The sequence below is a fragment of the Lepus europaeus genome, chromosome 2 (genome assembly GCF_033115175.1).
Source record: "Lepus europaeus isolate LE1 chromosome 2, mLepTim1.pri, whole genome shotgun sequence".
Classification (NCBI taxonomy): Eukaryota; Metazoa; Chordata; class Mammalia; order Lagomorpha; family Leporidae; genus Lepus; species Lepus europaeus.
Window position 1 is genome coordinate 153,886,422 of NC_084828.1, and position 16,611 is coordinate 153,903,032.

General features: G+C 39.6%; 1 pseudogene; it reads right to left on the bottom strand.

The window, feature by feature from the left end:
* Window positions 1–4,828: 4,828 nt before the first annotated feature.
* On the bottom strand, window positions 4,829–4,947 carry LOC133752410 (U2 spliceosomal RNA; annotated as a pseudogene).
* Window positions 4,948–16,611: the final 11,664 nt, after the last annotated feature.

Here is a 16,611-nt window from a genome sequence, read left to right on the forward strand (position 1 = left end):
GCGCCGGCACACCGGGTTCTAGTCCCGGTCGGGGCACCGATCCTGTCCCGGTTGCCCCTCTTCCAGGCCAGCTCTCTGCTGTGGCCAGGGAGTGCAGTGGAGGATGGCCCAAGTCCTTGGGCCCTGCACCCCATGGGAGACCAGGAGAAGCACCTGGCACCTGCCATTGGATTAGTGCAGTGCGCCGGCCGCAGCGCGCCTACCGCGGTGGCCATTGGAGGGTGAACCAACGGCAAAAAGGAAGACCTTTCTCTCTGTCTCTCTCTCACTGTCCACTCTGCCTGTCAAAAATAAAAAAAAAAATTTAAAAAAATTAATAAAGGGCCAGCGCCGTGGCTCAACAGGCTAATCCTCCGCCTTGCGGCGCCGGCACACTGGGTTCTAGTCCCAGTCGGGGCTCCGGATTCTGTACTGGTTGCCCCTCTTCCAGGCCAGCTCTCTGCTGTGGCCAGGGAGTGCAGTGGAGGATGGCCCAAGTACTTGGGCCCTGCACCCCATGGGAGACCAGGAGAAGCACCTGGCACCTGCCATTGGATCAGCATGGTTTGCCAGCCACAGCACACTGGCCGCGGCGGCCATTGGAGGGTGAACCAACGACAAAAGGAAGACCTTTCTCTCTGTCTCTCTCTCTCGCTGTCCACTCTGCCTGTCAAAAAATAAAAAAAATTAATAAAGAGTGGAGGAATCCCTTGGTATGTACCAGGGGATTCCAATTCAATCCCATCAGGGTGGCATGTACCAATGCCATCTCACTAGTCCAAGTGATGAATTTCTGTTCACAGTTGATCATAATGATAGGACTAAGAGTCAAAGGGATTACATAAACAAGACTAGTGTCTGAAAATACTAACCGATAGAATAAAAAAGGGAGAGAACGATCCAACTTGGGAAGCGGGATACGCAGCAGACTCATAGAATAACAGATGTCCTAAACAGCACTCTGGCCTCAGAATCAGCCCTTAAGGCATTCAGATCCGGCTGAAAAGCCCATGAGAGTATTTTAGGCATAGAAAGCCAAGACACTGTGGCAAAACAAAAAAATGACCTAAATGAAATCTCCGTGAGTGAGATCCCAGTGGAAAGAACAGGTCATCAAAGAAGGAGGTACCTTTCTCTGAAGGGAGGAGAGAACTTCCAGTTTGACTATGACCTTGTCTAAATATGATCAGAGTCAGCGAACTCAAAAGGCTTCCACAGCCTTGGCAACTCATGACAAGAGCCTAGGGTGATTACTGATGCCATAAACAAGAGTGTCAAATTGTTAAGTCAACAACAGGAGTCACTGTGCACTTACTCCTCATGTAGGATCTCTGTCCTTAATGTGCTGTATATTGTGATTTAATGCTATAACTAGTACTCAAACAGTATTTTTCACTTTGTGTTTCTATGTGGGTGCAAACTGTTGAAATCTTTACTTAAAATATACTAAACTGATCTGTATATAAAGAGAATTGAAAATGAATCTTGATGTGAATGGAAGTGGAGAGGGAGCGGGAAAGGGGAGGGTTGTGGGTGGGAGGGTAGTTACGGGGGGGAAAGCCATTGTATTCCATAAGCTGTATTTTGGAAATTTATATTCATTAAATAAAAGTTAAAAAAAATAAAGTTTTGCCAAACATTTGTGAAAATGAAATTAAAAGATAAGTTTATTTTTATGCAAAAAAAATTAAAATCCATGCAAACCAGGGGTCTTAAAAAAGATCATGGAAAATATATGCTATGAGAATCCTTTGCATGTATTTCAAAAATTTTTTGTATCAAAATAAACTTTTAATTCATTTCCACAACAACAACAACAAAAGAGTGGAGGAAAGAAAAGCTCTAAACAGTAGTATGTGCTGGTGTATTTTTGTACAAATGTTAAATACCCATAGGAAATCCTGACCTCTGGTTTCTGGAAGGTAAGATGTAAGTATTATCTAAGTTGGCCACTAATGAGATGTTGGGTTTTATGTTTCTGCTTCACTTACGAAGCACTAGTAAGTTAGTTCAGTTCAAGTGTTTCTACAATTTCTAGCTTTGGTGGCGGTAGGGCTGGTTGTGAGCAAGTGAAGAGCCCTGTGGTGAAATAAAGACCTTACTTCACATACATGAGGAATATTGACCTTTTAATCTCATTTGAAACCATTTGACTTTAAGTGAAAGTAGATGTGGCTTTTTGGAAGAGTCCCAGAACACCAGTCCATAAACGATCATGAGAATGAATGCCACAAATATTGATTTTGAAGTCACAAATAAATGTTAGCAAGCAGTTGAATTCACAAATGGAGAATTGCTGAATAATGTGTATCAACTGTAAGTAGAGTCACATGAAGTGTAATGTTTTGAGACTGGCTGTACTCAGTGGATTGCTTTTATGATTTATCCAACTTGTTTAATTTATCAAAATTTCATCCTTTTTTATTGCTCACTACTAGTGTGTTGTATGCATTGACTACAATTTGCTTGTTTAGAGGGCATCTGGACTCTTTCCAGGTTTTGACAACTACAGATGCAGCTGTTATAAACATTTGTGTCTGAATATTTTGTGTAGACATACTTTTTCTTTTCATTAGGAGTGGAGATGTCAAATCACAAAGTGTGTATATGTTTAAAGTTTTAAAAACGGAACCAGTTTCTCGAAGTGGCTGTATTGTTTTCCATTTTCATCACGAGTGTAGCAGGGTTCCAGTAGCTCCACAACCTCTCCAGTTCCTGATATTTTCAGTGTATTTTATACTTGCTATGCTAATGGGTATGCAGTGGATTTCACTGAGCCAGTATTTCCCTGATGGATAATGATGTTGAAGATTTTCTCAATATCCTAGTACGCTCTTTGTTGAAGTGTCTTTTCATTTCTCTTGCTCTTTTTAAAAGATCAGGTCCTTTGCTTTATTGCTGAGTTTTGAGCATTCATATATACTTAAATATAAATCTTTGGTTGAATATGGGATTTATAAATATTTTCACCCTGTCTATACCATATCTTTTCTAAACAAGTGTCTTCTGCAGAGAAAAATTTTTAATTTTTATTGTGTCAAGTTATCTAGATTTCCTTTTATGACTTGCTTTTCTTTAACAATTTACTTATTTATTTATTTATTTATTTAGAGAGATCTTCGATCTGCTAGTTACCTCTTTCAATGGCCACATCAACAGGGGCTGGGCCAGGCAAACTTGGGAGCCAGGAACTCTGTCTGGGTTTCTCACATGGCCGTCAGAGACTCAAAAACTTGAGCCATCATCTGCTTCTTAACAGGTACATTAGTAGGAAGCTAGATCAGAAGTGGAGTGACTGGGACTTGAACTGCCATATGTCCCAATAAGGCATGGAGGCATTCCAAGCAGCACTTAACCTACTGTAGGACAATGCTGGAACCTATGGCTTGTGGCTCCACCTTACAGCATGTTTGACTAGTTGCCAAATTTGAGATGATATCATTTTCTCTTCTGTAGGTTTTGTTACTTTGCATTTTGAGCCATTGTTCCATTTTGAGTTAATTTTATAGAGATGTGAGTTTGAGTTTAATTTTTTGGATATAGGTTTCCAATTGATCCAACACTATTTGTTGAAAAGATTATATTTTCTTCATTGAGTTGCTTCCACATCTCTTCAAAGATCAGTTGGACATATTTCATGAGTTTTTGTGAGTTTATTTCTGGCTTCTCTAATCTGTCCCATTGGCCAATGTGTCTATCCTTTTACCAATATAACACTGCCTTGATTACTAATACTTTACAATACATGTGAAAATTGAAAAGCACAATTCTCCCAACCTTGTCCTTCTTTACAAAATTGTTTGAGTGTTGCTTATTCTTTTGCATTTACATATAAATTTTAGAATGATTATATATAAATACAAAATTTCTTTTGGAATTTCAACTGGTTTTGCATTCAATCTACAGATGAATTTTACACAAATGAGATTTCCACTATGCTGAATTTATCACTCCACAGACATTTGTTCATTATTTCTTTCATCAGTATTTTACAGTGTATAGTACCGGTCCTATAATTTAATTTATTGTAATACTATAAATAATTTATTAATTATTTCTTTCATCAGTGTTAATATGTATAGTATTGGTCCTATACACCTTTTGATAGATACACAATTATATCTTTAATTCTTTTACTTATTTTTTTATTTGTTTTTATTAAGGTGAACAAATTTCATGTAATTCTTACTTACAAATTTAAGAGCATAGTGATACTTCCCACCTTACCCTCCCTCCTTTCCAGACTCTCGCCCTCCCTTCTCCTTCCTTTCTTATTCTTTCTTTTACAGTGCCATAATTTCAGTTTATTTTATAAACACAAGCTTAATCCTCCACTAAGTGAAGAATTCAACAGATAGCACAAAGAAAAAAAACACATTGATTCCTGTGCCTTTACTAAATTCACTTAGTTATAGAAAATTTGGTAGATTCCTTTGGATTTTATAAATCGAAAATTACTTTCCAATATGGATAGTTTAACTTCTCATCTCCAAAACATACACCTTTATTTTTCTCTTGTCCTATTACAAGACAATACAGTGGTGATTGCTTCTTTCTGACCCTCAGGTGGAAAGCATTCAGATTTCCAACATTAAATCTGATGGTACTTGCAGGTGTTTTAGTACATCTTTTAGTAGCTGAGGAAGTTACTTTCAATTTCTTGGTTGCTGGGAGTAGGAGTTTTTCAAATGTTTTCCTGCATTTTTATGATTGCATAGGTTTTCTTCTTTCAGCTGATAATACGGGGAACTGCATTGGATGAATCTCAAATAATGAGCCAGTGATGCATTCCCTAGATAAGCTCCACTTTTTTGGAGTATATGATTCATTTTATATATTGCTAGTTTCAATTTGTTCTTTTGAGTATTTTTGTGTCTATATTCTTGAGAGAGATTCATCTGTAATTTTCTTTTAAACTGATAAGAGCAGACACTACTCTTGATCTTAGCCAAAAGGCTGAGAAGCGGTTGTAGTTTTCTTTTTAATGCCTTCGGTTCTGTATGAGGATAATGCTGAAATGAGAAGTGTCTTCCCATATTTCATTTTGTGGAAATAATTACATAGATGTAGTCCCTTTTTTTTCTCAATAAATATTCAGTAGAATTCAACAGTGAAATCAATCACCCAGAGGTTTGTTTTTAGAATTTTTCTGAAACTCTGAATTAAATCTCTTTAATAATCATTGGGACACTCAGGCTATGTGCATTTAATCTTGGATGAACTGTGGTAGTTTGTGGATTGTAAGGAACTGGTCCACTTCATCTTGGCTGCTGAAGGTATGTGCACCAACTGGTTCTAAGTATTGCCTTTACTACCCTTCTCCACCTGAGGATTCTTCAATGGTATCACCTCTTTCATTCCTGATACACATAACTTGGACCTCTTTTTTTCATTGTCATTTTAACTAAGGGTTTATCAATTCCATTGCTATTTTCAAAGAATCAGCTTTTGGTTGTATTTATCTTCTCTACTGTTTTCTATTTTTTATTTCTTTGATTTTTGCTCATTATTTTTTTTTCTTTCTGCTCAATTAGATTTACTTTGCTCCTTTTTTTTCTAATTTCTAAAGATAGTTACAAGTTATTTTTTAAGATCTCCTTTATTTTATTACATAAGAATTTGATGCTTTAGCTTGCCTTTTAAACACTGCATTTGTTAGAGTAGTTTTATTTTTGTTTACTACAAAATATTTTCTAATGTCCTTTAAATTTCCACAATCATCTCTGGATTATTTATAAATACATTGTTTAACTTGTAACTTAATCTGAGATGTTCTTTTTATATTTCTGCTAGTGGTTTCTAGTTTAGTTCTGTCTGGAGATAGACTCTGAGGGCAAGGTTGGGGCACAGCAGTTTAAGCTGCCTGCAGCACGGGCATCCCCCATGAGTGCAGAGTCCTGGCTGCTCCACTTCCAATCCAGCTGCTTGCTGATGCTCCTAGGAGAGCAGTGGTAGATGGCCCCAGTGCTTGGGTCCCTGCCACCTACATGAGAAACCTGGCTGGAGTTCAAGCTCCTGGTTTTGGCCTGGCACAGCTCTGGCTATTGCAGCCATTTGGGGAGTGAACCAGCAGGTGGAAGATCTTCTCCCTCTTTCTCTGCAATTTTGCTTTTCAAATAAGTAAATAAATCTTTAAAAAAAGACATATGCTCTGTATAATTTAGCCTCTTTCACTTAAATTCTCCTAAATTTAGCCTTCCTTAATTTTTAACTTGTCACCTTATTAATAACCTCACTCTACTGCAATAAATGTACTGAATGTGGGAATGCACCCTGGAACGGATTGAAAGCAAGACAGTATGATGCTTGAATCTCATTGGTAAAGATGCTTTTCTAGCACATGTTTTTAATGAAAGTGGATTCATTTTGTGCATTTGTTCTCAAGAAAAATTTCAAATACTGGGGACCTATTGTTCAGAGAGTCATACAGATGATGTACTTAGATTTGTGAATGGAATTCCCATTCCACCCTGCCTTCATCCCATCCATTTTAGGAAGTAAAAAAAGGAACTCTGTAACATTTTCAAAACAATTAGACAACCTTGACACATTTGCAGGAATAAAGGTTTGAAGTGGGTGTCCTAGAGAGAGATTTTTCGGCTGTCTTAGCATTTTTCTCATTGCAAGTTCTTGTATTCTTGTATTCCGATATGTCGTACTTTCCCTGTCAATAGAATTTTATGTTGGGGGGGCGGGGATGGGCCGGCACTGTGGTGTAGCAGGTAAAACCTCTGCCTGCAGTGCTGGCATCCCATATGGGCACTGGTTCAAGACCCGGCTGCTCCACTTCCGATCCAGCCCTCTGGAATGGCCTGGGAAAGCAGTAGAAGATGGCCCAAGTCCTTGGGCTCCTGCACCCATGTGGGAGACCCGGAAGAAGCTCCTGGCTCCTGGCTTTGGATCAGCGCATCTCTGGCCGTTGTGGCTAACTGGGGAGTGAACCAACGGATGGAAGACTAATCTCTCTCTTTCTCTCTCTGCCTCTCTTCTCTCTGTGTAACCCTGCCTTTCAAATAAATAAATAAATCTTAAAAAAAATAATAATTTTATGTCAGGGGTTGGAGCATCCCAACCAGCATCTTTCAGATTTCAATACCCTAGACATTTAAAACCTCTGCTTACCTCCAGTCTTCTGATACTCCACTGGCTAAAGCAAACCCCACATCAAGATGTGGGAGAGCGTCCTTGGCTGTGGCAAGCACGTGGGTCTGAGCACTGCCTCTAGGGAGTCAGGAATTGTGACCAATCAGTCAATCTCCCACAAGGACCTGTATTTTGCAATATTACCAAATATGGTCTTGTTTTAGTCTTGTTTCCAAAGAGGAACAGCCACAGGGTCTTCATAGGGGTCTCCAAGGTTGAAACTATACAACAGTGAGATGTTGTTTGTTCTATTGTATTCTTATTTTTTCATGAATGTGTGGTACGATTTTTCAGTCACAAATGTATGACATGATAGCAGACGAAATGCAGGAGAAGATATGAAACTCCAGCTTTTCTGAGGGGAGGCAGACATTTAAGAGATTTACAAAATGTAAAACGATATCACCGTTTTCAATAATTATTTTCAAACCTATAGTAATCTAAGTAAAGAAAAGTTCTTTTTGGTCTTCAATAGATTTTTCCCTGTTTTTTCTTGTGATAGAAACTCAGACAACATAGAGAGAGTATACCATCTTTAATATTTTTAAGTGTACAGTTCTGTAATGTGAAGTATATACACACTGGGGGCCGGCGCCGTGGCTCACTTGGGTTAATACTCTGCCTGCAGCGCCGGCATCCCATATGGGTGCCAGTTCATGTCCTGACTGCTCCTCTTCCAAGCTAGCTCTCTGCTGTGGCTTGGGAAAGCAGTGGAGGATGGCCCCAGTCCTTGGGCCCCTGCACACGAGTGGGAGACTGGGAAGAAGCTCCTGGCTCCTGGCTCCTGGCTTCAGATCGGAGCAGTGCCAGCTGTTATGGCCATCTGGGGAGTGAACCAATGGAAGGAAGACCTTTCTCTCTGTCTCTCCCTCTCTCTGTCTGCAACTCTACCTCTCAAATAAATAAAATAAATTTTTAAAAAATAAAAGTGTATTCACATTATTGTGTAACAACCACCAAAACTTGTTCATCTTGTAAACCTGGAACTCTATATCTATATAAAGCACAACAGCTTTTCTTTCCCTTCTTCCTTTAACCCCTGATCAACACCATTCTATTTCTGTTTATGTGAATTTAATCACTTTGGTTAGCCCTTAAAAGTAGAATCAAGTAGTACTTGTCCCTCTGTAACCAGATTATTTCATTTAACATAGTGTCCTCCGGATTCATCCATCTTGTAATGTGTGACAGAATTGCCTTTTTTAAAAAATTATTTTATTTATTTGAAAGACAGAGTTACAGAGAGATAGAGCCAGAGAGAGAGATCTTCCATCTGCTGTTTCATTCCCCAAATGACCACAATGGCCAGAGCTGAGGCGATCTGAAGCCAGGAGCCAGGAGCTTCCTCCAGGTCTACCACATGGGTGCAGGGGCCCAAGCACTTGGGCCATCTTCTACTGCTTTCCCAGGCCACAGCAGAGAGCTGGATCAGAAGTGGAGCAGCCGGGACTAGAACTGGCGCCCATATGGAATGCCGGCACTGCAGGACAGGGCTTTAACCCATTGCACCACAGCGCCGGCCCCATCAGTAACTTATTTATAACTAAACTTTTTACTTTGATAGGATTGTAGATTCATATGGAATTGTGAGAAATGATACAGAGAGACCTACGTACCCTTTACCGAGATCTCCCCAAGGAAACTGCGAAAACTGCAGCGCAATAGCACCAAGAGGTGTTATCACCAAGAGGACGATGACGTCCGCAGAACCCAAATTCAGAGCATCTCCATCACCAAGAGGGGTCAGAGCCACTTCCCTCCCATTTCCTTCTTAACCTTCCTATTGACATTTCTTTTATTTAGATATTTAAAAAGTGATATAGTACTCTCTGGTCTCCACAGTTGCTGAAGAGAAGTGTTCTGTTTATCAAACTGTGTTTTCCCTATACAAAGGACTTCAAAGAGTTTGGGGGCAAAATGGACTTTCTCATAAAGGAATGTTTATTTTGGTGCAAAGTTGTGTTGAATCCATGCATTTCTTTCATAATATGTAATTTTTCCCTGAACTCTTTGAGCACCACTCGTATGTTAGGTGCCGTTTCTCTCTTGCTGTTTTAAAGATGATCTTTGAGTCTTACGGTTCTGTAGTGTGATTAGAACACGTCTCTGTGTGGATGTGCTTGGCTTTATCATGTGTGAGGTTTGCTCAGCCTCTGGACTCTGTGGTTTTACATATTTTGCTCAGTTTGAGAAGTGATCCTACAGTTGTTGGGTCCTGTCTTCTTTGTCTTCTTTCTAGGACTCCAGTGATATAAGTAGTAGATGGTTTGTTACTGCCTACAGATTTCTAACATTTGTTTGATTGGGTGCTTCTTTTAGAGTCTTCTCTCTGTTGTTCAGTCAAAAACATCAAATATTGTGTTACCCAGTACTGTTTTTTTTTTTTTTGGGGGGTTTTTTTTTTTTTTTTTTGCCTTCTGGCTCCTTTAAATGGCTATTCAATATATCCAATTTTTATCTCCTTTTTGAAAAAAGATTGATTTTTGTATTTCTCAATTTAATTGTGGAATTTAGCACTTGTGACAGGACTGTTTTTTAAATATACCCTCTCCCCCAAATTTGCTCATTATTCCCCATAAACATGAAAAACTAAAACTTTCTCTGTTGGCAGCTTCTATTTATTAAAATGTACATCAATAATACTTGGGTCATAATGAAATTTTAGCCGACCAGTTTAAGAGCAGTTTTGAGTTCAGAGCAGAGTTGAACGGCAGGTACAGAGACTCCCATGCACTTCCCACCCTTATTCTCACATGTGCGTAGGCTCCTCTTTATCAACATGTTCATCACCAGTGCAGCGCGTTTGCTGCGGTTGATGAAGCTACACTGACACGTCATGACCACTCCATGCCCATCACCACATGAGAGTTCATTCTAGGTTTGTACAATTAGGGGTCCAGAAAAATGTGTATAGTTATGTATCGACTAGTAATGCTATGGCACGGAGTGCTGTTGTCTTAAGAATCTATGTTCCATCTATTGCATCTCCTCTCTTCTTGAACCCGGATTGATTTCTTCTTTACATCCAGTGTGAGATTTTCCTGGGTTTTCATATGATTGTGGTATTTTGTTGAAACCGGGGTATTTTGGGGTACTATGTTTCCAGACTATATCTTACTGGTTTTAGCTGGTTTTCAGTTGACACTGCTTCCGCAAGGGAATTGGGGATGCCACCTTTTTACTGTCAAGTGAGTGTAGGAGCTCTGGCTCCCTGCTGGGACCCCAGTGATAAGTTCCTGACTGGATGAAGTAGGAGTCTAGTCAGAACTACCCTGGGGTACTTCCTCTCATACCCTAGGTAGAGTGGTTTTGTCACCAGTGAGCACACAAAAGTCTTCGTGGTCTACCAGGCTTCTCCCCCTGGGGCTGCTTGGAGATACTGCAGCCTTTGGAGAGTAGAAATTGGTGCTCTGCGCTCAGCTTTCCTGGCCTGAGTGGAGGTGGGGCACTGTTTCCCTGTGTTGTTTGGCTGGAACAAGGGAATTATTGCCTAGGAGTTTTCTTTCTTTCTTTTTTTTTTTTTTTTTTTGACAGGCAGAGTGGATAATGAGAGAGAAAGAAACAGAGAGAAAGGTCTTCCTTTTTGCCATTGGTTCACCTTCCAATGGCCGCTGCGGACGGCGCATCTCGCTGATCCGAAGCCAGGAGCCAGGTGCTTCTCCTGGTCTCCCATGGGGTGCAGGGCCCAAGGACTTGGGCCATCCTCCACTGCACTCCTGGGCCATAACAGAGAGCTGGACTGGAAGAGGGGCAACCGGGATGGAATCCTGCGCCCCAACCAGGACTAGAACCCAGGGTGCCGGCGCCACAAGGCAGAGGATTAGCCTGTTAAGCCACGGCGCTGGCTGCCTAGTTTTCTATTTCGCTAGGTTGGCAAGAACAAGGTTTGGGCAACTTCTCTTGTCTCTTTCCATCGGTATTTCTACATTTCTGGCTTCTTTAGCTCTGAGCCTGGGATGTATAAGAGAGAGACAGAAAAGAAAAGAAATAAAAGAGAAAAAGAAAACATCCCAGAGAAATTACTACCACATAGTTCCTTGGTCCTGCGGTCCCCAACTAGTCTGCCTTCTTGCCAACTTCCAGAGTTTTAGCATTCGTTTTATGTACACTGTCCAGGGTTTCTAGTTGTCCTTGAAGAAGGAACAGGGAAAAATATGTCTCTTCTATTTTCCCAGGAGTGGGAAAAACCACTTCTCCATCACTTTTAAGAATATAAAGAAATCCCGAGACCAAATGTATTTGAGAACTGTTGGTCAAATTCAAAGGGTTCTTAGGTTTTGGAGTTCAGGAGCATGCAAAACAGAAGTGTTGTAAGGATGTTCTCCATCAGGTTGCCTTCTATTAACTGTATCACATCGAGACAGTAGAAGACAAACTGTTCCCTCATAAAATCTCGGAAGTTGCTATGCTTTTCAAATGTAACATTAGAAAATTTTTACCTCCATCATCTTTCGCGTTTTTTCTCTGCTCTCTCCTGTTGAGTGGAAACCCAGTTTTACATCAGCACCTGTGAAGAGACTGCGTGGGGAAGCTCCTCCTCCTGTTTACCCTTCCAAATATGCAAGTTTAGAATAATACGGCCTGTCTAATCCTCCGCCTTGCGGCGCCGGCACACCGGGTTCTAGTCCCGGTTGGGGCGCCGGATTCTATCCCGGTTGCTCCTCTTCCAGGCCAGCTCTCTGCTATGGCCCGGGAAGGCAGTGGAGGATGGCCCAAGTCCTTGGGCCCTGCACCCGCATGGGAGACCAGGAGAAGCACCTGGCTCCTGGTTTCGGATCAGCAGGATGCGCTGGCCGCAGCGGCCATTGGAGGGTGAACCAACGGCAAAAAGGAAGACCTTTCTCTCTGTCTCTCTCACTATCCACTCTGCCTGTCAAAAAAAAAAAAAAAAAAAAAAAAAAAAAAAAAAAAGAATAATAATACAGTAAGCAGAGGATAACGTTCTGGCGAATGAAACACTTCACAGGTTCATTTTGTGGGCTTGCGGGGATAGCATTTCACAGTCGCTTTGCAAAGTCGAGTAACTTTTTCTGTGCAGGACACTGCACCACACACACCCCAGGTCTGGGATGATCATCCAATGTATTCCAGGAGGCTCTCAGAAGTTGGCTGCTGTTTCGGGGTAAAATTGTATCATGTCTTTCTTATGTTTTTTCTTATGTGTCTCCTCCAGAGGCTATTGTGATAAACGAATTTATCACGATCAAAAATGAACGAATGCATGTATGTATAAATAAAATCCAAATAAATATTGGGTGCAATCCAGACACATTTAGGCTGTACAGCTGCCTCCCCTAGACACACTGACAGCATTCCTGCAGCTCTGCAGGGTTCATGAGCCAAAGAGTTAGGAGAAATGAGGGCAGTCTCCTTCCTGACTCCCCGGTTCTCCAGCGGGCAGGGGGGTGTGTCTCTGGGGCATGGCACCCAAGCACCAGCTCTACAGAAATAGCCTTTCGGCAACAGTGTAGGCTCTCCATGGAAGAAGGAAGCATTTACATCCCCATCTTCTTGGTTTCCTTCAATGCAATTCCCTCTAGACTGAATTATTTCCCAAAGGGCCATCAAGCCAAGTGCCGATTTAATCTTCAATCCTCCAAGGAAAATCTTGCAGTTGTCAGTGGCACGCCCTCCCCAGCGTGGAAATAAGAGAACGCTAGCTTTCTGCTGGGCCAGGCAGCACTGGTTGCAAATGCTCTCACCGTCTAATCAATCTCGCAGCGCAGATGGATGTGGCAATTAGTGCAAACACAATTTTGCCAAGAATATTAACACTTCAAGAAATCATGAAGAAAGGGTGAAATTTCTACTCAGAAATTTTCTAAATTTATAGACTATTTACTGGTAAGCAACAGTGGGGTAGGAGATCTGGTTTTAGGCTCTTGCGTAGGCCAAGGTAATTAGTAGAAACAAAAGAATTAGGTTCTTCATACATATCAAGTGAAATGTAGACTTGAGAATCAAAGAGTTTTCTGGTTGGTACATATTCCAATTCTTCTGAAACAACACCAAAATGATGACTTTGTTTTGATATAAGCTATCCAGAAAATTGTTTAAAATTTTTCCCATTGCAAGCCTAGGCACAACTTAATTATCCAGGGCAGGAGTTCACAATATTTTCTATGAAGGACCGGAGAGTAAATATTTTAGGGTTAGGGCTGCTGCTGTGGCTTAGTAGGCTAAGCCTCCACCTGTGGCTACAGCACCCCACATGGGTGCCAGTTCATGTCCTGGCTGCTTCTCTTCTGATCCAGCTCTCTGCTGTGGCCTGGGAAAGCTGTAGAAAATGGCCCAAGTCCTTGGGCCCCTGCATCCATGTGGGAGACCTGGAAGAAGCTCCTGGCTCCTGGCTTCAGATTGGCCCAGCTCTGGCTGTTGCAGCCATTTGGGAAGTGAACCAACAGATAGAAGACCTTTCTGTCTCTCCCTCTCTCTGTCTGCAACTCTACCTCTCAAATAATTTTAAAGCAGACAGAGGGAACGCATAAATGAATGGGCACAGCCATATTCCAGTTAAACCTATTCACAGACAGGTGGCCTCCAGCCTCAGCCCCTGGACCACAGTTTGCTGATTTCCAGTTGTGGCCACTGATATTATCATCCCATCCCTTCTAATCCCATATATAGAAATATGTTTTTTTCCAAAATTAGGGAATTTGCTGGAAGCACCAAAATTATAAATAGGTAATGTCTCTAGAATTAAGAAATCAGTTTTTCATGTGAATCTCAGATTTTTTTAAACTCATATTACAGAAATATGTAAGAAGCATGTTTTCCCTCTGAGTAATCTCACTTCCCAGCCTGGCTTTTTCTCTGCTTTCCAACGTGTCTCTCTTTCTTCCCTTCCAGCATCCTACTCCCTTCTCCTGGCACTCCTCTCTTCTCCCCTTCCTTTTTATTCTCTTGCACAATCCCCTTTCCATTCCCTTTTACACATTTCAAATTTTGTTCAGATAGGATTGTGTTGGTAGCATGACAACCTAATCAGAAGCTATGCCCCTTGTGGCTAGTAAGGTTAGAGCACAGGGTGTCAATGCAAAATTAGCTCCATTTTGAAAGGTGAAAGGCTTGTTGGGAGATGTACCTACCCACTGGGGCCAGGACACAACTTCTCTGTGCCTTGGTTTTACCATCAGTGTTACAATAATAACATGTCTACTTTACAGGCTTGTTACAGTTTCTTATAAATTTGTATTCAAAGGGCTTAGACCCGTGTTAGCACACAACTTTAGGAACAAAGCAAGGACACACACCCACTCTCATCATTTCTATTCAACATTGCACTGGAAATTCTGGAAAAGAAAATAAAATAAAGAAGGCATTTAGATTGGAAAGAAGAAATAAAATTGTCTTTGTAGAAGATATAATTGGATAGGAAATCTGGCGAAATCTACAAAAAATGATTAGGCAAGTTTAGACTAGGGTTCAGGATAAAAGATCGATATACAAAAAATGTATAGGACCAAATGATTGGAAATAAAAAAATTTTAAATGCAATTAAATATTGAAATATGAAAATATAAAATAATTCAGTAATAAATCTGACATTAAATACAATTAAATGAAAATATGAAATAATTCAGTAATAAATCTGACAAATGACTGGAAATCAAAATGATTGGAAATAAAAAATACAATTAAATGAAAAATGTGAAATAATTTAGTAAAAGTCTGACAAAAACATGCTAAAACTGTACATTGAAAACTACAAAATATTGTTGACAGAAATTAAAGATCTACAGAAATGAAGAGATATATTGTGTTCATGGATCTAAAGTTTCATATTGTCAATTGACACATTCTCCCTGAAATGGTCTATGCCGTTAAGGCAATCCCAATCAAAATATGGCAGATTTTTAATATAGAAATTAATAAGATTAATCCAATATTTGTAGGGAAATGAAAAAACCCAGAGTCACCAAAATAAGCAATAATAAATTTAGAAAATTATGATTATCTCGATTCAAGATTTATTATAAAGCTACAGTAAACAAGACAGGTGGCATTGGTAGAAAGGTAGATAAACAGCAATAAAACAGAGTCCAGTTGGAACACACACACACATGATCATTTGATTTTTGACAAAGAAGCAAAGACAATTTAGTGGAGAAAGAATAATCTTCTAAACAAGAAGTACTGGAAGAATGCAAAAAAGAAGGAAGAGCAAGAGGAGGAGAAGGAAAAGAGGAAGAATGAATGGATTTTGATCCAGATCTTGTTTCAAAAATTAACTCAGAATAGAGCCTAGACCAAATGTAGACCTTAAATCCTAAAGCTTCTCCAAGAAGAGATAGGAGAAAATCCTTTTCATCTTGGATTAGGCAAACAAGACCTTGAAAAGAAAAAAAAATATTAAATTGGACTACACCAAAATCAAAGACATCAGTTGCTCAAAAGACGTAAGAGTATGAAAACACAAACCATAGACTCTAAATATCTATGAATCACATGTGTAATGACTTGGAACTCTGATACATAAAGGGCTCTTAAATCTCAATAAGAAGATGACAAGCCAACAAAAAGTGGGCAAAAGAACAGATAGTCACAGAATATAAATGGGCAGCAAGTCAACTCATGAAAAGATATTCGATTAAAGAGAGGGAATTCAGCAGGGAAACACAAAATCATGATGAGATATCACTTCCCACTTGTCAAAATGTTTAAAATTAGAAAGACTGATCATATCGAGTGTTGACAAAGACATGGAACAAAGGGAACTCTCACAAATTGCAGGTGGCAACATAAAATGTACAACCAATTTGGAAATCAATCGATCAATTTCCTTAAGATGTTAAAGATATGCCTATGCTATGAAAAGCTATATTACTCCTAGGAATTTACTCAGGAGAAATGAAAGTATATGTGTTTATGAAGGCTTGTATGTAATGTTCATAGCATCTTTATTTGTAATGTGCAAAAACTGGAAATAATCCAAATAAGTGACTATTAGGTACCTAATGGATAAACAATTACACTATATCTGTAAAAGGGACTATTACGCAAAAAAGAAAAAGAAACAAATATGAATATTATAATAAGTATGCTAAGTGAAAAAAGCTAGCCAAAAGTGAGCACATTTTGAATACTTCTATTTAAATAAAATTATGGAATGTACAAACTAACCTATAGTGACAAAAAATAGATCGCTGCTCTGAATGGCTGTTCATCATGTTTCCCTTTGTGTATGTGTGTGTGTGTATGTGTGCATATACACATATAGGTCATAATATATTTTTGATACATACATCAAAATTTATACACATTAAATATGTGTAGTTTATCGTATGCCAATTATACCTCAATAATTTTAGAACCCCTCTAATAAATTGTACAGGATCTCATGTCAAGATTCCCTTTTAATTTGTATTATTTTCTATCCAAATTTTGCATTAATTTTATCCTATTTTATTGTAGCATACATGGAAGTCTTAGCAAGTTCTTTTTTTTCTAACAATAGTATTTTCTCTTTTAAAATGTATTTTTGTTTGT